This window comes from Blennius ocellaris (assembly GCF_963422515.1).
Source record: "Blennius ocellaris genome assembly, contig: SUPER_13_unloc_1, whole genome shotgun sequence".
Lineage (NCBI taxonomy): Eukaryota > Metazoa > Chordata > Actinopteri > Blenniiformes > Blenniidae > Blennius > Blennius ocellaris.
The window spans coordinates 1478265-1501967 of record NW_027662313.1 but is presented as its reverse complement, the minus strand read 5'-3'; the positions used below and the strand labels follow the sequence as shown (position 1 = coordinate 1501967).

At 45.3% G+C, this 23703-nt stretch overlaps 1 protein-coding gene across 1 annotated transcript in view; it reads left to right on the top strand.

Moving 5' to 3' along the window:
- Positions 1 to 23703, top strand: part of LOC308138902 (bifunctional heparan sulfate N-deacetylase/N-sulfotransferase 2-like) — a 97467-nt gene that overhangs the window by 38628 nt on the left and 35136 nt on the right. The window contains 1 exon segment of the mRNA XM_080521208.1: positions 4595 to 4719. The gene's annotated coding sequence lies outside the window, so the exon portion shown is untranslated.

Sequence of the window (23703 nt, the reverse complement as noted above, 5' to 3'; positions counted from 1 at the left end):
CGTGTTGAGACATGACAGGAAGCCGTGGCGTTGCGTGTTGAGACATGACAGGAAGCCGTGGCGTTACGTGTTGAGACATGACAGGAAGCCGTGGCGTTACGTGCTGAGACACAGGAAGCCGTGGCGTTACGTGTTGAGACATGACAGGAAGCCGTGGCGTTACGTGCTGAGACACAGGAAGCCGTGGCGTTACGTGCTGAGACATGACAGGAAGCCGTGGCGTTACGTGTTGAGACATGACAGGAAGCCGTGGCGTTGCGTGTTGAGACATGACAGGAAGCCGTGGCGTTACGTGGTGAGACATGACAGGAAGCCGTGGCGTTACGTGTTGAGACATGACAGGAAGCCGTGGCGTTACGTGTTGAGACATGACAGGAAGCCGTGGCGTTACGTGTTGAGACATGACAGGAAGCCGTGGCGTTACGTGCTGAGACATGACAGGAAGCCGTGGCGTTACGTGCTGAGACATGACAGGAAGCCGTGGCGTTACGTGCTGAGACATGACAGGAAGCCGTGGCGTTACGTGCTGAGACATGACAGGAAGCCGTGGCGTTACGTGGTGAGACATGACAGGAAGCCGTGGCGTTACGTGTTGAGACATGACAGGAAGCCGCGGCGTTACGTGTTGAGACATGACAGGAAGCCGTGGCGTTACGTGTTGAGACATGACAGGAAGCCGTGGCGTTACGTGTTGAGACATGACAGGAAGCCGTGGCGTTACGTGTTGAGACATGACAGGAAGCCGTGGCGTTACGTGCTGAGACATGACAGGAAGCCGTGGCGTTACGTGTTGAGACATGACGGGAAGCCGTGGCGTTACGTGTTGAGACATGACGGGAAGCCGTGGCGTTACGTGCTGAGACATGACGGGAAGCCGTGGCGTTACGTGCTGAGACATGACGGGAAGCCGTGGCGTTGCGTGTTGAGACATGACAGGAAGCCGTGGCGTTGCGTGTTGAGACATGACAGGAAGCCGTGGCGTTACGTGCTGAGACATGACAGGAAGCCGTGGCGTTACGTGTTGAGACATGACAGGAAGCCGTGGCGTTACGTGTTGAGACATGACAGGAAGCCGTGGCGTTACGTGTTGAGACATGACAGGAAGCCGTGGCGTTACGTGGTGAGACATGACAGGAAGCCGCGGCGTTACGTGTTGAGACACAGGAAGCCGTGGCGTTACGTGCTGAGACATGACAGGAAGCCGTGGCGTTACGTGTTGAGACATGACAGGAAGCCGTGGCGTTACGTGTTGAGACATGACAGTAAGCCGTGGCGTTACGTGTTGAGACATGACAGGAAGCCGTGGCGTTACGTGGTGAGACATGACAGGAAGCCGTGGCGTTACGTGCTGAGACATGACAGGAAGCCGTGGCGTTACGTGGTGAGACATGACAGGAAGCCGTGGCGTTACGTGTTGAGACATGACAGGAAGCCGTGGCGTTACGTGCTGAGACATGACAGGATGCCGTGGCGTTACGTGTTGAGACATGACAGGAAGCCGTGGCGTTACGTGTTGAGACATGACAGGAAGCCGTGGCGTTACGTGCTGAGACATGACGGGAAGCCGTGGCGTTACGTGCTGAGACATGACAGGAAGCCGTGGCGTTACGTGCTGAGACATGACAGGAAGCCGTGGCGTTACGTGCTGAGACATGACAGGAAGCCGCGGCGTTACGTGCTGAGACATGACAGGAAGCCGTGGCGTTACGTGTTGAGACATGACAGGAAGCCGCGGCGTTACGTGGTGAGACATGACAGGAAGCCGCGGCGTTACGTGTTGAGACATGACAGGAAGCCGTGGCGTTACGTGTTGAGACATGACAGGAAGCCGTGGCGTTACGTGCTGAGACATGACAGGAAGCCGTGGCGTTACGTGTTGAGACATGACAGGAAGCCGTGGCGTTACGTGTTGAGACATGACAGGAAGCCGTGGCGTTACGTGTTGAGACATGACAGGAAGCCGTGGCGTTACGTGGTGAGACATGACAGGAAGCCGCGGCGTTACGTGTTGAGACACAGGAAGCCGTGGCGTTACGTGCTGAGACATGACAGGAAGCCGTGGCGTTACGTGTTGAGACATGACAGGAAGCCGTGGCGTTACGTGCTGAGACATGACAGGAAGCCGTGGCGTTACGTGTTGAGACATGACAGGAAGCCGTGGCGTTACGTGCTGAGACATGACAGGAAGCCGTGGCGTTACGTGTTGAGACATGACAGGAAGCCGTGGCGTTACGTGTTGAGACATGACAGGAAGCCGTGGCGTTACGTGTTGAGACATGACAGGAAGCCGTGGCGTTACGTGTTGAGACATGACAGGAAGCCGTGGCGTTACGTGGTGAGACATGACAGGAAGCCGCGGCGTTACGTGTTGAGACACAGGAAGCCGTGGCGTTACGTGCTGAGACATGACAGGAAGCCGTGGCGTTACGTGTTGAGACATGACAGGAAGCCGTGGCGTTACGTGTTGAGACATGACAGGAAGCCGTGGCGTTACGTGCTGAGACATGACGGGAAGCCGTGGCGTTGCGTGTTGAGACATGACAGGAAGCCGTGGCGTTGCGTGTTGAGACATGACAGGAAGCCGTGGCGTTACGTGCTGAGACATGACAGGAAGCCGTGGCGTTACGTGTTGAGACATGACAGGAAGCCGTGGCGTTACGTGTTGAGACATGACAGGAAGCCGTGGCGTTACGTGTTGAGACATGACAGGAAGCCGTGGCGTTACGTGGTGAGACATGACAGGAAGCCGCGGCGTTACGTGTTGAGACACAGGAAGCCGTGGCGTTACGTGCTGAGACATGACAGGAAGCCGTGGCGTTACGTGTTGAGACATGACAGGAAGCCGTGGCGTTACGTGTTGAGACATGACAGGAAGCCGTGGCGTTACGTGTTGAGACATGACAGGAAGCCGTGGCGTTACGTGGTGAGACATGACAGGAAGCCGTGGCGTTACGTGCTGAGACATGACAGGAAGCCGTGGCGTTACGTGGTGAGACATGACAGGAAGCCGTGGCGTTACGTGTTGAGACATGACAGGAAGCCGTGGCGTTACGTGCTGAGACATGACAGGATGCCGTGGCGTTACGTGTTGAGACATGACAGGAAGCCGTGGCGTTACGTGTTGAGACATGACAGGAAGCCGTGGCGTTACGTGGTGAGACATGACAGGAAGCCGTGGCGTTACGTGCTGAGACATGACAGGAAGCCGTGGCGTTACGTGTTGAGACATGACAGGAAGCCGTGGCGTTACGTGTTGAGACATGACAGGAAGCCGTGGCGTTACGTGCTGAGACATGACAGGAAGCCGTGGCGTTACGTGCTGAGACATGACAGGAAGCCGTGGCGTTACGTGCTGAGACATGACAGGAAGCCGTGGCGTTACGTGCTGAGACATGACAGGAAGCCGTGGCGTTACGTGCTGAGACATGACAGGAAGCCGTGGCGTTACGTGTTGAGACATGACAGGAAGCCGCGGCGTTACGTGTTGAGACATGACAGGAAGCCGCGGCGTTACGTGTTGAGACATGACAGGAAGCCGTGGCGTTACATGCTGAGACATGACAGGAAGCCGTGGCGTTACGTGCTGAGACATGACAGGAAGCCGTGGCGTTACGTGCTGAGACATGACAGGAAGCCGTGGCGTTACGTGGTGAGACATGACAGGAAGCCGTGGCGTTACGTGGTGAGACATGACAGGAAGCCGTGGCGTTACGTGTTGAGACATGACAGGAAGCCGCGGCGTTACGTGTTGAGACATGACAGGAAGCCGCGGCGTTACGTGTTGAGACATGACAGGAAGCCGTGGCGTTACGTGCTGAGACATGACAGGAAGCCGTGGCGTTACGTGTTGAGACATGACAGGAAGCCGTGGCGTTACGTGTTGAGACATGACAGGAAGCCGTGGCGTTACGTGTTGAGACATGACAGGAAGCCGTGGCGTTACGTGTTGAGACATGACAGGAAGCCGTGGCGTTACGTGGTGAGACATGACAGGAAGCCGCGGCGTTACGTGTTGAGACACAGGAAGCCGTGGCGTTACGTGTTGAGACATGACAGGAAGCCGCGGCGTTACGTGTTGAGACATGACAGGAAGCCGTGGCGTTACGTGCTGAGACATGACAGGAAGCCGCGGCGTTACGTGTTGAGACATGACAGGAAGCCGTGGCGTTACGTGCTGAGACATGACAGGAAGCCGTGGCGTTACGTGTTGAGACATGACAGGAAGCCGCGGCGTTACGTGCTGAGACATGACAGGAAGCCGTGGCGTTACGTGCTGAGACATGACAGGAAGTTGAGAGGAAACGGCTCTGGAACACAGTTTGTTCTGCTTTTGAAGCTAGTTTTTGAGCACATACATTCCTGTTTGCACCACTAGAGGCAGTAATGATCATCACATAGACACCAGCACCCTCAGACCACCAAGCCCCTTGCCCCCACATCTAACCATTGAATGAATGAATGAATGAATGAATGTGAGCTGATGAAGCTGTGCAGATAAACACTCATTACTTATTACATTGAGCTGTGATGAAGGAAGGACTTGGGGAAGACCAGGAGAGTCCAGACTAACTCCTGGTGTCCTACATGTTTCCAGATGTGCAGCCATGTGGAACTGAAGGCTTGACCACTGGGGGGATCCCGTCTTTAGGAGAGTTCCGGTCTTCAAGGAGGATCCGGTCTTTAGGAGGAATCCGGTCTTTAGGAGGATCCAGTCATCAGGTGAGTGTGAATCATTCGTCTTTCCACAGCTGCGCACTTTCAAAACATTCATCTTTCCACTAATTCTTCCATTAATGATCAATTAATTAATATAATTGACTGATTTAAAAATCTTGTGGTAGCTGTTTAATTTTTTTCATTTGATTTTGATTCTAGATATTTTTATTACAATTTTGATTTCAAGTGCAAACATCACACAAATGATCCAAAAACAACATGTCCCCCTCAGACATTGGCGTATTAAGGATGAACAGCTTAATAAATTACTACTCGCATACATATGTAACATTGGTATACAATCATACGAATATGGTGTATAACACAAACACAGAAGGTACATGCCAGGCAATACCTCAAGGGGCATCAGAAACACTAAGCAGGTCATGGCAAACTAAAAGTGAATGTGTCCAGGTTCATTATATTTTGAAGGCAAACTGAACCATGACACATGAAGAATCCAACAAATGTGACCAGATCGGAAAACCAAAAACCAACCGATTTTTGTTTTTCGATTTGATATTGGGAAACCCCATCTTTGCAGAATGAGGAACTCTTGATCCTGCAAATGTATCAGTCAAGCCTTTATTTTATAGTTGTCAGGAGAATTTCCTATTCAAAACCTCAGGGAGACAGAATACACAGGAAGTTTAAGACAATTCTATGACATTATTCTTGCAAGATAGTGGAGCTGATAAGTTCATTTTTTCACTAGCATGCTTCACTTAGTGATACAATTATGAAATTTGGTGCATACCTTCTCCATACCATAACTAAAAAAAAATCCTGGGTGTCCACTCAAAATTTTTAAATGGCGGCTATTTTTTCAAGATGGCCGCCAGTCAAGGTTTTAGCGACGAGTGTTTTTGCGTTTGGTAATCTTTTTATCACATTTCTTTTGTTTCATATACCTTAAGTAAGTATATATGCACAAGTCTGATGTATTTCTGTTAAAGAGGTCATATGGCATGTAAAAACAAAGATGGCGTCCAACATGGCAGCTAAAATCATGAAATTATATTGTCCAAAAATATGTTTGGCATAGAAAAATGCTCTTCGGTACACTATGCCAGCCACTTGGTTATGGCACACCAAACCAACACTACAAATATTTTTACAATAAATCTGCATGTCTAAGTTCAATTTAGGTGGTGGTGCTTTAGTTAGTTTTAGTTTAAAAGAGTGAATGTCAGTGCACAACCACAACACTGCTGTGTAACTCAGCATGGGGTTCAGTGTCAGCTAATCCTGCTTTACTAATGCTGTACCTAGCTTTACTAACTCCAAAATGGTAGACTAGGACTAGTTGTAGTGTAGTTTAGTTTAGTGTCCCAAAGTGAGTCTGCTTGAACTTAACAACTGTTCTCACGAGGAGGCAGATCTTTGTCCATGCCAGATATGCTGCATCACAGGGGAACAAATCCATCATGGTCAAAGCCAATGACACAGATGTCCTTGTAATTGGCCTAAGTATGTTCCCAATTCTGCAAGCCATAGGTCTGGAGAAGCTGTGGCTCGCATTTGGCCAAGGTCAGAGCCTTCGGTGGATAGGTATTCACAACCTGTACAACAGTGTTGGTGCAGAGAAGGCTAAAGGCATGCTATTCTTCCATGCATTTACAGGTTGTGATGTTGTCTCAGCCTTCAGAAACAAAGGAAAGAAAACAGCCTGGCAAACATGGAACATATTTCCTGAAGCCACCTCAGTCTTTTCTAAAGTGAGCAAGTACCCAGCAACCATCGAGGATGGTGACATGCAGATTCTGGAGAGGTTTGTGGTACTCATGTATGACAGGTCAAGCACTCTAGACAGTGTAGATGAGGCCAGACTTGACCTATTTGCCAGAAAGCAGAGACCTTATGAAGCCACCCCTCCAACCAGAGCAGCTCTGCTCCAACACACCAAACGCTCAGCATATCAGGCAGGCGTGTGGACTCAGGCAATTCTGCGCCAGCCAGAACCAGAGAGTCCTGCTGACTGGGGTTGGGAAAAGGTTGGTGAGGAATGGAAAGTCTTCTGGACAGCAATCTCTCCCATTGCAAAGAGTTGTGAACAACTCACTAAATGTGTGCCACGGCAGATGCAAATGCTCCAGGCTTGGGTGGCATGTACAGCTTTATGCAGCTGCAAATGTGAGGTGTAAGTAGCCTCTGGAATGGCCGCTTGTTATTATTATTATCTTTTAATTGATCATTTATTTATTATTTATTTAGTTTTTAGTTTTTAATGTCAGTGTCAACATTATGCTCCAGGCTTGGGTGGCATGTACAGCTTTATGCAGCTGCAAATGTGAGGTGTAAGTAGCTTCTGGAGCTTTTTCTTCATTTTTTATTTATTTTATTATTTATTATTTATTATTTGTTTATTATTTAGTTAGTTTTTAGTTTTTAATGTCAGTGTCAACATCATGCTCCAGGCTTGCCTAGCATGTACAGCTTTATGCCACTGCAAATGTGAGGTGTAAGTAGCTTCTGGAGCTTTTTCTTCATTTTGTATTTATTTTATTATTTATTATTTATTATTTGTTTATTATTTAGTTAGTTTTTAATGTCAGTGTCAACATCATGCTCCAGGCTTGGGTGGCATGTACAGCTTTATGCCACTGCAAATGTGAGGTGTAAGTAGCTTCTGGAGCTTTTTCTTCTTTTTTTATTTATTTTATTATTTATTATTTGTTTATTATTTAGTTAGTTTTTAATGTCAGTGTCAACATCATGCTCCAGGCTTGGGTGGCATGTACAGCTTTATGCCACTGCAAATGTGAGGTGTAAGTAGCTTCTGGAGCTTTTTCTTCATTTTTTATTTATTTTATTATTTATTATTTATTGTTTGTTTATTATTTAGTTAGTTTTTAATGTCAGTGTCAACATCATGCTCCAGGCTTGGCTAGCATGTACAGCTTTATGCAGCTGCAAATGTGAGGTGTAAGTAGCTTCTGGAGCTTTTTCTTCATTTTTTATTTATTTTATTATTTATTATTTATTATTTGTTTATTATTTAGTTAGTTTTTAATGTCAGTGTCAACATCATGACCACATATCATAAAAAAACGGGCACTGAAAGTGTCTAAAATGGTCTGAAATCGGTGCAATTGGGGGCCATCTTGAAAAATGGCGGCCATCTTGAAATTTTGCGTGGACACCCAAACTTTTCCAAAGAGTGAGCACTTGTGCCAATTTTCATGTTTGTATCACAAACTGAAGTATTTTTCCACTTATCAGCTGTACTAGGAAGAGACACTGTCACAGTACAACCTTGGCAAGTCACAACAGAAGTCATACATACATGATAACTACATTTTGGTGAAGCTCAATTTAATATCATTCCAATTTTCGTTCAAACATAATGGCTCACAGTAAGAAATACATACGAACCTCCTGCCAAATCCTTTCATTGCAATGGTTCTGAAAGTAAAGAAAAAGTCTTTGCATTTCACAACTAATGTCTGAGTGCATGTAAACAACCAAAAAATGTAAATGAATGATAAATGAAAACGTTCAACATTTTAACACCATTCCTGCATGCTACATCAAACATTAATCACCAGAATTGTAATTATCAGAGCATGTCAATTTCACAATGTACCTTTCAGAAAAGGAACAGCAACAAAGAAAACCTAGTGATGTTGATGGTGTCTGCAGAAAATGTGTTTAGTGGTGTTGAGTTGCTTGTGCAGCTGCTGCTCTCCTTTCACTGGCATGTCATCATTCCTACCTGTCAATTAAAGCAACACATAAATCAATAAGATTATGAAAATGATACACAACTGCATACAGAGCTGCATCAGCTTGCTGATAGTAATACTATCAAGAACAACACCAACAATACATGTTTGTGTTATATTACAAACCATTAACCAATATACAAAATGGTATCATTCGTTTTTTAGAAGGTGTAAATATTATAGTGTAACTACAAATTAACCCTACTGAATCTCAGTACATTTGTCACCTCACATTTGTAATTATTATTTTGTGTTTGTGTATTTTTCCCTGCTGAAATTTTTTTCATTTAATGTGACGAATGAGCTCTGAGGACAATCTGCAAGTGTGCTGCTTCTGACAGGAGGGGGCGCTGTGAGACTGTGGTTAAATCAATGAAAAGACTTTAATCATGTGATCAATCCCAATAAAACTACAGATTGTTAAATAAAAATACAGACTATTTAATAAAACTACAGACTGTTTAATAAAACTGCAGACTATTTAATAAAATTACAGACTTTAGTTAAATTACCATCTTTTCCACACTATAGTGCACACAGGAATTTAAGCCACACCTACAATTCTTAACAGAAAACCCCCCAAAAAACATATATGAGCCACACTTGTTGATAAGCCGCAGGTGTCCACGTTGTACCAGGGCGAGAATGCAGGAACATGGGATTGCTCATATTTTCATCAGTTCTCACAAATCTGTCTTTCATAGTGCTGGAAATTCCTGCAACAACGCTGGCTTGTGCATCCGGTGCGCCTGCTACAATTATTTGCTGATTGTGATTCTGTGGATGACGATTTCTCAGCCCGCTCATGCAACACGTCAGCGTTACCATGCACCTAAACGCAACATTCACAGTGGAGTCAATATCTTCAAATATCACTTATTGATCCACATAATCATCAGCAGCTCTATGTACATATGTCAGATTTTCATCTTCAAATGATACAGAGCAGTGGATGGAACTGATTGATTATCAATTTTGATGAAGTGTGTAACAATCAGTATAATTTCAGTGTAGGCGCAGTGACAGTCGTACGTAAAGCTACAGCGTGGATGCGCCGGTGTTGTCAAAAGCTGATTCCTGTCCAGGGGAGCAACACTTTGTCTGTCTCCAGTCTCTGGGGACGCCTGTCCTGTTCCAGCTGCTTTTGTTAGGATTTACAGCTATAACGTACAAATGTACTAAACTGTGTCTACACTGTAACAAAGTGAGTCTCTGGGAAAGTCTCATGCAAACAAAACTGCAATTGAGACGAAGAAATAAAAAAATGATAGATTTGATATTCCTTATTTTATTATTTTACATATGTGATACAGTTTAGTATCTTTTTATGTGATGGCTGTAAATCCTGATAAAAACCACTCGCGGTACAGTCATGCACTCTGGACGCTCTGGACGACCTCCTCCACCCTCCACCTCTAGTGACTGAGGATAAAACACAAAGTCCACTGAGCCTTTTCACCGTCAATGTTCAAATATTTAATTCATACATTTAATAAACAGATAAAACTGAACTTTATCAGTCTACTGTGTCTATGACGTCACTACCAGTGACCATGACCTGTCACTATGATGTCACTATCAGTGACCATGACCTGTCACTATGACGTCACTACCAGTGACCATGACCTGTCACTATGACGTCACTACCAGTGACCATGACCTGTCACTATGACGTCACTACCAGTGACCATGACCTGTCACTATGACGTCACTACCAGTGACCATGACCTGTCACTATGACGTCACTACCAGTGACCATGACCTGTCACTATGACGTCACTATCAGTGACCATGACCTGTCACTATGACGTCACTACCAGTGACCATGACCTGTCACTATGACGTCACTACCAGTGACCATGACCTGTCACTATGACGTCACTACCAGTGACCGTGACCTGTCACTATGACGTCACTATCAGTGACCTGTCACTATGACGTCACTACCAGTGACCATGACCTGTCACTATGATGTCACTACCAGTGACCTGTCACTATGACGTCACTACCAGTGACCGTGACCTGTCACTATGACGTCACTATCAGTGACCATGACCTGTCACTATGACGTCACTACCAGTGACCGTGACCTGTCACTATGACGTCACTACCAGTGACCGTGACCTGTCACTATGACGTCACTACCAGTGACCGTGACCTGTCACTATGACGTCACTACCAGTGACCTTGACCTGTCACTATGACGTCACTACCAGTGACCGTGACCTGTCACTATGACGTCACTACCAGTGACCGTGACCTGTCACTATGACGTCACTACCAGTGACCATGACCTGTCACTATGACGTCACTACCAGTGACCATGACCTGTCACTATGACGTCACTACCAGTGACCTGTCACTATGACGTCACTACCAGTGACCATGACCTGTCACTATGACGTCACTACCAGTGACCTGTCACTATGACGTCACTACCAGTGACCATGACCTGTCACTATGACGTCACTACCAGTGACCATGACCTGTCACTATGACGTCACTACCAGTGACCATGACCTGTCACTATGACGTCACTATCAGTGACCATGACCTGTCACTATGACGTCACTACCAGTGACCATGACCTGTCACTATGACGTCACTATCAGTGACCTGTCACTATGACGTCACTACCAGTGACCATGACCTGTCACTATGACGTCACTACCAGTGACTGTGACCTGTCACTATGACGTCACTATCAGTGACCATGACCTGTCACTATGACGTCACTACCAGTGACCGTGACCTGTCACTATGACGTCACTACCAGTGACCGTGACCTGTCACTATGACGTCACTACCAGTGACCGTGACCTGTCACTATGACGTCACTACCAGTGACCGTGATCTGTCACTATGACGTCACTACCAGTGACCGTGACCTGTCACTATGACGTCACTATCAGTGACCGTGACCTGTCACTATGACGTCACTACCAGTGACCGTGACCTGTCACTATGACGTCACTACCAGTGACCGTGACCTGTCACTATGACGTCACTACCAGTGACCGTGACCTGTCACTATGACGTCACTACCAGTGACCATGACCTGTCACTATGACGTCACTACCAGTGACCATGACCTGTCACTATGACGTCACTACCAGTGACCTGTCACTATGACGTCACTACCAGTGACCATGACCTGTCACTATGACGTCACTACCAGTGACCATGACCTGTCACTATGACGTCACTACCAGTGACCATGACCTGTCACTATGACGTCACTACCAGTGACCTGTCACTATGACGTCACTACCAGTGACCATGACCTGTCACTATGACGTCACTACCAGTGACCATGACCTGTCACTATGACGTCACTACCAGTGACCTGTCACTATGACGTCACTGCCAGTGACCATGACCTGTCACTATGACGTCACTACCAGTGACCATGACCTGTCACTATGACGTCACTACCAGTGACCATGACCTGTCACTATGACGTCACTACCAGTGACCATGACCTGTCACTATGACGTCACTACCAGTGACCATGACCTGTCACTATGACGTCACTACCAGTGACCATGACCTGTCGCTATGACGTCACTACCAGTGACCTGTCGCTATGACGTCACTATCAGTGACCTGTCACTATGACGTCACTACCAGTGACCTGTCACTATGACGTCACTACCAGTGACCATGACCTGTCACTATGACGTCACTACCAGTGACCATGACCTGTCACTATGACGTCACTACCAGTGACCATGACCTGTCACTATGACGTCACTAATAGAACAATCACCCTCCTAGCAGACAATGGAGATTTAACACTTCACTGCTCAAGGATCCAGACTTCCTCACATTCTTTAAAAAACAATGGACACTCTTTTTAGAAACAATCTGCCTGGTGTTTCTCCCGGTGTCCTCTGGGAGATACTAAAGCTGTCATGAGAGGTAAAACAATTTCTTACTCCTCATACAAACCAAAAAAGAAAAAATAAAGGAAAAAGAATTAGAAGATAAAATCAAGACCATAGAAACAGCTCATGTTGCTTCCAATGACGACGCTTATTAACGGAGTTAAAGAGATTAAAAATGGATTTGAATGAAATAATTGAACACAAAACACAATTTCAACTACAGAGATTACGCTGGGAGAACTTTGAACATGGAAATAAATCCAGCAAACTCTGAGCCAATCAGCTAAAACGAAATAAAGAAAAATGTACAATCCCCTCAGTTAAAACTCAAAATGGTGAAATCACTTGTGACCCTCAGGAAATAAACACTACTGTCAGAGAATTTTATCAAAAACTTTACTCTTCACAAATTGACCTTCACAATCTGAAAGAGAGACTTTCTGAGCACAGTTGACCTCCAAAATTAAAAGACGAACAGATCCAAGGCCTGGAAGCTTCTGTATCAGTAGAAGAACTGCATGAAGCTCTCCAGCACATGCCTGATGGTAAAGCTCCAGGACCTGATGGTAAAGCTCCAGGACCTGACGGTAAAGCTCCAGGACCTGATGGTAAAGCTCCAGGACCTGATGGTAAAGCTCCAGGACCTGACGGTAAAGCTCCAGGATCTGATGGTAAAGCTCCAGGACCTGACGGTAAAGCTCCAGGACCTGACGGTAAAGCTCCAGGACCTGACGGTAAAGCTCCAGGACCTGACGGTAAAGCTCCAGGACCTGACGGTAAAGCTCCAGGACCTGACGGTAAAGCTCCAGGACCTGACGGTAAAGCTCCAGGACCTGACGGTAAAGCTCCAGGACCTGACGGTAAAGCTCCAGGACCTGACGGTGAAGCTCCAGGACCTGACGGTGAAGCTCCAGGACCTGACGGTAAAGCTCCAGGACCTGATGGTAAAGCTCCAGGACCTGATGGATACACCACTGAATTTTACAAAGAATTTTGGCCTTTACTCTCACCAATTTCTTTTAGAACAGTTAAGGAAATTAAAGAATCTCTATCTCTCCCCCCACATATGAACTGTGCAAATATCAATCTTCTTCTTAAACTGGATAAAGATCCTACACTACCATGTAGCTATCGCCCAATATCACTAATCAATGTAGATCTTAAAATAATCAGTAAAACATTAGCAAGCAGAATAGAAAAAATTACACCCACATAATACACCCTGATCAAACTGGGTCATTAAAGGACGACACTCCACTAACAACACACACAGATTAATTAATCTTATAGACCACTCCACTAACAACACACACAGATTAATTAATCTTATAGACCACTCCACTAACAACACACGCAGATTAATTAATCTTATAGACCACTCCACTAACAACACACGCAGATTAATTAATCTTATAGACCACTCCACTAACAACACACGCAGATTAATTAATCTTATAGACCACTCCACTAACAACACACACAGATTAATTAATCTTATAGACCACTCCACTAACAACACACACAGATTAATTAATCTTATAGACCACTCCACTAACAACACACAGATTAATTAATCTTATAGACCACTCCACTAACAACACACGCAGATTAATTAATCTTATAGACCACTCCACTAACAACACACACAGATTAATTAATCTTATAGACCACTCCACTAACAACACACGCAGATTAATTAATCTTATAGACCACTCCACTAACAACACACGCAGATTAATTAATCTTATAGACCACTCCACTAACAACACACGCAGATTAATTAATCTTATAGACCACTCCACTAACAACACACGCAGATTAATTAATCTTATAGACCACTCCACTAACAACACACGCATATTAATTAATCTTATAGACCACTCCACTAACAACACACGCAGATTAATTAATCTTATAGACCACTCCACTAACAACACACACAGATTAATTAATCTTATAGACCACTCCACTAACAACACACGCAGATTAATTAATCTTATAAACCACTCCACTAACAACACACACAGATTAATTAATCTTATAGACCACTCCACTAACAACACACACAGATTAATTAATCTTATAGACCACTCCACTAACAACACACGCAGATTAATTAATCTTATAGACCACTCCACTAACAACACACACAGATGAATTAATCTTATAAACCACTCCACTAACAACACACACAGATGAATTAATCTTATAAACCACTCCACTAACAACACACACAGATTAATTAATCTTATAGACCACTCCACTAACAACACACAGATTAATTAATCTTATAGACCACTCCACTAACAACACACACAGATTAATTAATCTTATAGACCACTCCACTAACAACACACGCAGATTAATTAATCTTATAGACCACTCCACTAACACACGCAGATTAATTAATCTTATAGACCACTCCACTAACAACACACACAGATTAATCAATCTTATAGACCACTCCACTAACAACACACAGATTAATTAATCTTATAGACCACTCCACTAACAACACACGCAGATTAATTAATCTTATAGAGCACTCCACTAACAACACACGCAGATGAATTAATCTTATAGACCACTCCACTAACAACACACACAGATGAATTAATCTTATAAACCACTCCACTAACAACACACACAGATTAATTAATCTTATAGACCACTCCACTAACAACACACACAGATTAATTAATCTTATAGACCACTCCACTAACAACACACGCAGATTAATTAATCTTATAGACCACTCCACTAACAACACACACAGATGAATTAATCTTATAAACCACTCCACTAACAACACACACAGATTAATTAATCTTATAGACCACTCCACTAACAACACACACAGATTAATTAATCTTATAGACCACTCCACTAACAACACACACAGATTAATTAATCTTATAGACCACTCCACTAACAACACACACAGATTAATTAATCTTATAGACCACTCCACTAACAACACACAGATTAATTAATCTTATAGACCACTCCACTAACAACACACACAGATTAATTAATCTTATAGACCACTCCACTAACAACACACGCAGATTAATTAATCTTATAGACCACTCCACTAACAACACACGCAGATTAATTAATCTTATAGACCACTCCACTAACAACACACACAGATTAATTAATCTTATAGACCACTCCACTAACAACACACACAGATTAATTAATCTTATAGACCACTCCACTAACAACACACACAGATTAATTAATCTTATAGACCACTCCACTAACAACACACGCAGATTAATTAATCTTATAGACCACTCCACTAACAACACACACAGATTAATTAATCTTATAGACCACTCCACTAACAACACACGCAGATTAATTAATCTTATAGACCACTCCACTAACAACACACACAGACTAATTAATCTTATAGACCACTCCACTAACAACACACAGATTAATTAATCTTATAGACCACTCCACTAACAACACACAGATTAATTAATCTTATAGACCACTCCACTAACAACACACACAGATTAATTAATCTTATAGACCACTCCACTAACAACACACGCAGATTAATTAATTTTATAGACCACTCCACTAACAACACACGCAGATTAATTAATCTTATAGACCACTCCACTAACAACACACACAGATTAATTAATCTTATAGACCACTCCACTAACAACACACACAGATTAATTAATCTTATAGACCACTCCACTAACAACACACACAGATTAATTAATCTTATAGACCACTCCACTAACAACACACGCAGATTAATTAATCTTATAGACCACTCCACTAACAACACACACAGATTAATTAATCTTATAGACCACTCCACTAACAACACACGCAGATTAATTAATCTTATAGACCACTCCACTAACAACACACACAGACTAATTAATCTTATAGACCACTCCACTAACAACACACAGATTAATTAATCTTATAGACCACTCCACTAACAACACACAGATTAATTAATCTTATAGACCACTGCCACCAGAATAAACAAAAGGCCATTATCACCTCCTTAGATGCAGAAAAAGCTTTTGATAGGGTAAATTGGAAATTTCTACTCGCTACACTACGGAAATTTGGATTTGAACAAAATGACCTCTCCTGGATTAAAACATTGTACACTTCACCCAGTGCCTGTGTTAAAACAAATGATCAAATTTCCTCAAGGTTCAATCTCAAGAGAGGTACCAGGCAGGGGTGTCCACTCTCACCATCTCTCTTTGCAATTTGTATTGAACCATTAGCAGCAGCCATTAGACAGAACAATAACATAAACGAAATATGAACAGCAAATGTAACCCATAAAATATGTCTTTATGCAGATGATGTATTACTGTTCTTACAAAACACACAGACCTCTCTTCCACAAACAATAGAGTTAATAGGCAGATTCTCTGCAATTTCAGAATATTCTATAAATTGGAATAAATCAGTTGTCTTGCCTATTAACTCATTTTTTCCGCACACATCAAATATCCCACTAAAACCAGGGAACATCAAATACCTCGGCATTAATATCTCAGCCAAACTGTCAGACTTGGTGCACTTAAACTACACCCCCCTTATTAAAACAATAGAAGAGGACCTCACTCGATGGAGAACACTTCCTATATCACTTATGGGGAGAGTAGCAACAATTAAAATGATGGTCCTGCCTAAAATTAACTACATCTTTTCAATGATCCCAACAAAACCACCAAAAACATGGTTTAATAAATTGGATTCCCATATCTCAAAATTCGTATGGAAAAACAAACCATCACGTATAAGTTTAAAAACACTGCAGAACACCAAGGACCAAGGTGGCTTAGAACTTCCAAACTTCTATAATTATTATCTAGCCAATAAATGACTTTATGTCGTAAAATGGATTAATCAGAAACCCTGAGATGAAGGCTGGATAGACATTGAAAAATCGTTCAGTGAAGATCTCCACATCAGTGACCTTCCTTTCAAAAACAAGGGAATAAGAAACTTGGAACACCTTTTCTTCAATAACTCTTTTATTCCATTTAAAGATCTAATAGAAACTTATGGTATCAGTCCAAACAACTATCTGGAATATCTTCAGCTCCAGTCAATAATACAAACAAAGTTCAAACTAGAAGAGATGAACCTAAACTGACCTCAGACAGTGACAAACCTCCTGAAGATCTCAGCTCCAAAACCACTTTCTAAAATCCTTTCAATCCTGTCATGTTCAATCCTGTCATACCACAATATCCCTTCAAGCTCCCAATGGGAAGAAGATCTAAGCATTAATACAGACCCAACGCTTTGGTCACTAATCTGTAGAAACACATTCACAATGAGCAGAAACACCAACATACAGCTCAGACAATACAAGATCCTTCACTAGTTCATTACAGGACAAAGATGTTCAAGATGGTCTCACTTCCTCTAACATATGTTCTAACTGCACAGCTGATCTCCTTGTTACCTGTCTACACTGTGATCTCCCTGGTACCTGTCTACACTGTGATCTCCTTGATACCTGTCTACACTGTGATCTCCCTGGTACCTGTCTACACTGTGATCTCCTTGATACCTGTCTACACTGTGATCTCCTTGATACCTATCTACACTGTGATCTCCTTGATACCTGTCTACACTGATCTCCTTGATACCTATCTACACTGTGATCTCCTTGATACCTATCTACACTGTGATCTCCTTGATACCTATCTACACTGTGATCGCCCTGATCCCTGTCTACACTGTGATCTCCTTGATACCTATCTACACTGTGATCTCCCTGATCCCTGTCTACACTGTGATCTCCTTGATACCTGTCTCCACTGTGATCTCCTTGATACCTATCTACACTGTGATCTCCCTGATCCCTGTCTACACTGTGATCTCCTTGATACCTATCTACACTGTGATCTCCCTGATACCTGTCTACACTGTGATCTCCCTGATACCTGTCTACACTGTGATCTCCTTAATACCTATCTACACTGTGGTCTCCCTGATCCCTGTCTACACTGTGATCTCCTTGATACCTATCTACACTGTGATCTCCCTGATACCTGTCTACACTGTGATCTCCCTGATACCTGTCTACACTGTGATCTCCCTGATACCTACCTACACTGTGATCTCCGTAATACCTATCTACACTGTGATCTCCTTAATACCTGTCTACACTGTGATCTCCCTGGTACCCTGGTCCTCTCTGCACCCTTTATCCTTCTCTTGTGGGCTCCTCTGTCCTCCATGACTTCACTCTCCTCCATGATGTCACTCTCCTCTGTCCTCCATGACTTCACTCTCCTCCATGACTTCACTCTCCTCATGATGTCACTCTCCTCTGTCCTCCATGACTTCACTCTCCTCCATGACTTCACTCTCCTCATGATGTCACTCTCCTCCATGACTTCACTCTCCTCATGTCACTCTCCTCATGATGTCACTCTCCTCTGTCCTCCATGACTTCACTCTCCTCCATGACTTCACTCTCCTCATGATGTCACTCTCCTCCATGACTTCACTCTCCTCATGTCACTCTCCTCATGATGTCACTCTCCTCTGTCCTCCATGACTTCACTCTCCTCATGATGTCACTCTCCTCTGTCCTCCATGACTTGACTCTCCTCCATGACTTCACTCTCCTCATGATGTCACTCTCCTCTGGCCCCCATGAGGCCTCTTCTGTCACTCCAATGGGAGCAGTTTAGGGTTCTCCCTGAAGGACATTTCGGTATGTCCTTGGGGGAGAACTCTAAGCTGCCCTGCATGGCTGCAGCCTCCAATGGTGTGTAAATCTGTGTGAATGGGTGAATGTGGTGAGCTATGTAAAGTGCTTTGGGGCTGCTCACACAGCTATAAAATGCTATATAAGTGAAATCCATTTACCATTTACCATGTTGTCACTCCCCTCCATGATGTCACTCTTCAATGGCCTCCACCTCCTCCATGACTATTCCTTTTCTTCATCTTTTCTGTCAGGATTGTTCTGCTCAGGAATCTGAACTCACGGGAGACTGTTTCTTTAGTTTGTGCTGAGCTGATGACATTAACAACCTATATGACCTGTAAACCAGCAGCTTTGGCTCCTGGAATCTGAGGAAGTGAAGGTGACTGAAAAAATGTGTCAGAGTTTTTACAAATCAGAAACCCTGGATGAACAGTGAAGTACAGCAACTTATTAAAATCTGCAACATCGCCTTCTGAATGGGAGATAAATCAGTACCGTATCGCCATGGCAAACCTGAAAAGGGCCATCAAAGCAGCCAAGATCTCATATAAGCAGAAAATAGAGGGACATCTGGCTGACAACAATACAAGACGAGTTTGGCAGGGAATTAACCACATCACCAATTCCACGGGCAGCACCAACTCAAATGTTAAAGCTGATGTTCCACTGGTTGAGGAGATCAACTGTTTCTTTTAGGGAAGCACTGATCCAGGTTTTTTCACTTCTGATCCGATACCTGAATTTGAACATTGATATCATTCTGATACCAGAGCTGTCTTTGCTTTAATATGATCATTTTAGATTTTATATGAGGCTGTAATGAACTTCTCTACAGTAAAGCATGAAATGTAGGAATGTCTGCATGTTTTCTCTCTACAGACAACTTGAGGTTAGAAGGTGAGAAAAGGAAGCGGGACAAAGTATTTTAGCGTAAAATCCGTCCAAACAGCGACATGTTGTCATGAAAAGTCGCTACTTCCCTAGCATGCTTAGCTGGCTGCAAACTGTTTAATGGATTTCCTGACTCATTACTCCATGTCTCATTGAGACCCGCCTCAGACCCTAGCCCACCCAACCCTAACCTCAGGAAATCCATTCCACATTTTGCAGCCAGCGAGCAGAGCAGCCGGCAGGGAAACACTGTGGAGTCATTTCAGCAGAAGCACAGCTGAAGCTTCATGGATCGAAGTGACATGGATGGAAACATCCGCATGTTAAATCGGAAATATCCGATCTGCGAATTATGTTTATACGTGAATTACGTATTGGATCGGATCGGCCCCATCCCTAGTTACTTTACCCAGCGACCCTGGTCCCCTCCCCCAGCCGACAGCAGCGCCTCCCTGACCCTCCAACTGCACCAGGTGAGGTGAGAACTTAAGTCAGTGAACCCCAGGAAAGCTCCTGGCCCAGATGGTATCCCGGGAAAGATGGTGGTGGCATGTGCACATGAACGTTCAGAGATCCTCACCAGGTTATTTAACTTGTCCCTGACCTTGGCCATCGTCTCTGCCTGTCTTAAATCAGCCACCATCGTTTCTCTCCCCACAACTTCCTCAAACCACCGTCTGAACAACTTCAGGCCCATCGCGCTCACATCACTGGTGATGAAGTGCTTCGAGAGGCTGGTTTCTCACCAGATCAAGGACTGCCTCTCCCCAGCACTCGATCCTTCACCTGTAGGCAAGCTGATGAGGATCGAGCACGAGTGGATCGAGTGGAGACGGTGCCCTCCTTCAGATTCCTGGAAGTCCACATCTCAGAGGAGCTGACCTGGTCTGTAAACACTGAAGCAGTGAGGGTGATGGTCCAGCAGAGGTTACACTTCCTGAGAGCAATATGGAAGAAAAAACTGAAGAAGAAGCTTCTGGTGAACTTCTACCGATCCACCATTGAAAGCGTACTCATGTACTGTATTACAGCTTGGTACGCTGGAAGCTTGGCTGTGGACAAGGAGGCTCTGCAGAGGGTCATAAAAACAGCAGAAAAAATCATTGGCCCTCCCTGGAGGAGATTGCCAGGGGCCTCATTTATAAAACCTTGCATATTATTCCTACTAGAAATGCACGTGCACCCAAAAGCTGAAAATGGCGTACGCCCCAAAAAAGTAATTAAAACTGTGTGTACTCACATCTGTATGCACTTTCCTTTTCTAGATCCCAGTCCACCTGGAATGTTGACAGTTCAGGCTCCGCCCTCAACACGCTCACTTTCTGCCATAAATGGTCAATGCAAAGTGCCTCGTCAATATTTTTACTTCTCATTCAGCCTGTTGATCGCCGGCATTTGATGCTAAATCCTGACAGAAAAGATGAAGAAAAGGAATTTTATGGAGAGAGAAATAGTCATGGAGGAGGTGGAGGTCAGGAAAATGATTTTATTTGGTGTCATAGTAGTGGAATCACTCATTAAAAAAAATAAATCAAGTCATCAACAGCTTGTCGTCACTGCTGGAAATAGTGGGAGAGTCTGAGAGAGATCAGTGACTGAAGAGGTGGAGGAGAAGAGTCTGATCTGAAGGTGGAGGTCAGAGAAGAGTGACATCATGGGGGAAAGAGGAGAGTGACATCATGGGGGAAAGAGGAGAGTGACATCATGGGGGCCAGAGGAGAGTGACATCATGGGGGCCAGAGGAGAGTGACATCATGGGGGCCAGAGGAGAGTGACATCATGGGGGCCAGAGGAGAGTGACTTCATGGGGGAAAGAGGAGAGTGACATCATGGGGGAAAGAGAAGAGTTACATCATGGGGGCTAGAGTAGAGTGACATCATGGGGGGAAAGAGGAGAGTGACATCATGGGGGCCAGAGGAGAGTGACATCATGGGGGCCAGAGGAGAGTGACATCATGGGGGAAAGAGGAGAGTGACATCATGGGGGAAAGAGAAGAGTGACATCATGGGGGCCAGAGGAGAGTGACATCATGGGGGGAAAGAGGAGAGTGACATCATGGGGGCCAGAGGAGAGTGACATCATGGGGGCCAGAGGAGAGTGACATCATGGGGGAAAGAGAAGAGTGACATCATGGGGGCCAGAGGAGAGTGACATAATGGGGGAAAGAGGAGAGTGACATCATGGGGGCCAGAGGAGAGTGACATAATGGGGGAAAGAGGAGAGTGACATCATGGGGGCCAGAGGAGAGTGACATCATGGGGGCCAGAGGAGAGTGACATCATGGGGGAAAGAGGAGAGTGACATCATGGGGGAAAGAGGAGAGTGACATCATGGGGGCCAGAGGAGAGTGACATCATGGGGGCCAGAGGAGAGTGACATCATGGGGGCCAGAGAAGAGTGACATCATGGGGGCCAGAGGAGAGTGACATCATGGGGGAAAGAGGAGAGTGACATCATGGGGGCCAGAGGAGAGTGACATCATGGGGGCCAGAGGAGAGTGACATCATGGGGGCCAGAGGAGAGTGACATCATGGGGGAAAGAGGAGAGTGACATCATGGGGGAAAGAGGAGAGTGACATCATGGGGGCCAGAGGAGAGTGACATCATGGGGGCCAGAGGAGAGTGACATCATGGGGGCCAGAGGAGAGTGACATCATGGGGGCCATAGGAGAGTGACATCATGGGGGAAAGAGGAGAGTGACATCATGGGGGCCAGAGGAGAGTGACATCATGGGGGGAAAGAGGAGAGTGACATCATGGGGGCCAGAGGAGAGTGACATCATGGGGGAAAGAGGAGAGTGACATCATGGGGGCCAGAGGAGAGTGACATCATGGGGGAAAGAGGAGAGTGACATCATGGGGGCCAGAGGAGAGTGACATCATGGGGGCCAGAGGAGAGTGACATCATGGGGGCCATAGGAGAGTGACATCATGGGGGAAAGAGGAGAGTGACATCATGGGGGCCAGAGGAGAGTGACATCATGGGGGGAAAGAGGAGAGTGACATCATGGGGGCCAGAGGAGAGTGACATCATGGGGGAAAGAGGAGAGTGACATCATGGGGGCCAGAGGAGAGTGACATCATGGGGGAAAGAGGAGAGTGACATCATGGGGGAAAGAGGAGAGTGACATCATGGGGGAAAGAGGAGAGTGACATCATGGGGGCCAGAGGAGAGTGACATCATGGGGGCCAGAGGAGAGTGACATCATGGGGGAAAGAGGAGAGTGACATCATGGGGGAAAGAGGAGAGTGACATCATGGGGGCCAGAGGAGAGTGACATCATGGGGGCCAGAGGAGAGTGACATCATGGGGGCCAGAGGAGAGTGACATCATGGGGGCCATAGGAGAGTGACATCATGGGGGAAAGAGGAGAGTGACATCATGGGGGGAAAGAGGAGAGTGACATCATGGGGGCCAGAGGAGAGTGACATCATGGGGGCCAGAGGAGAGTGACATCATGGGGGGAAAGAGGAGAGTGACATCATGGGGGCCAGAGGAGAGTGACATCATGGGGGAAAGAGGAGAGTGACATCATGGGGGCCAGAGGAGAGTGACATCATGGGGGAAAGAGGAGAGTGACATCATGGGGGCCAGAGGAGAGTGACATCATGGGGGCCAGAGGAGAGTGACATCATGGGGGAAAGAGGAGAGTGACATCATGGGGGAAAGAGGAGAGTGACATCATGGGGGCCAGAGGAGAGTGACATCATGGGGGCCAGAGGAGAGTGACATCATGGGGGAAAGAGGAGAGT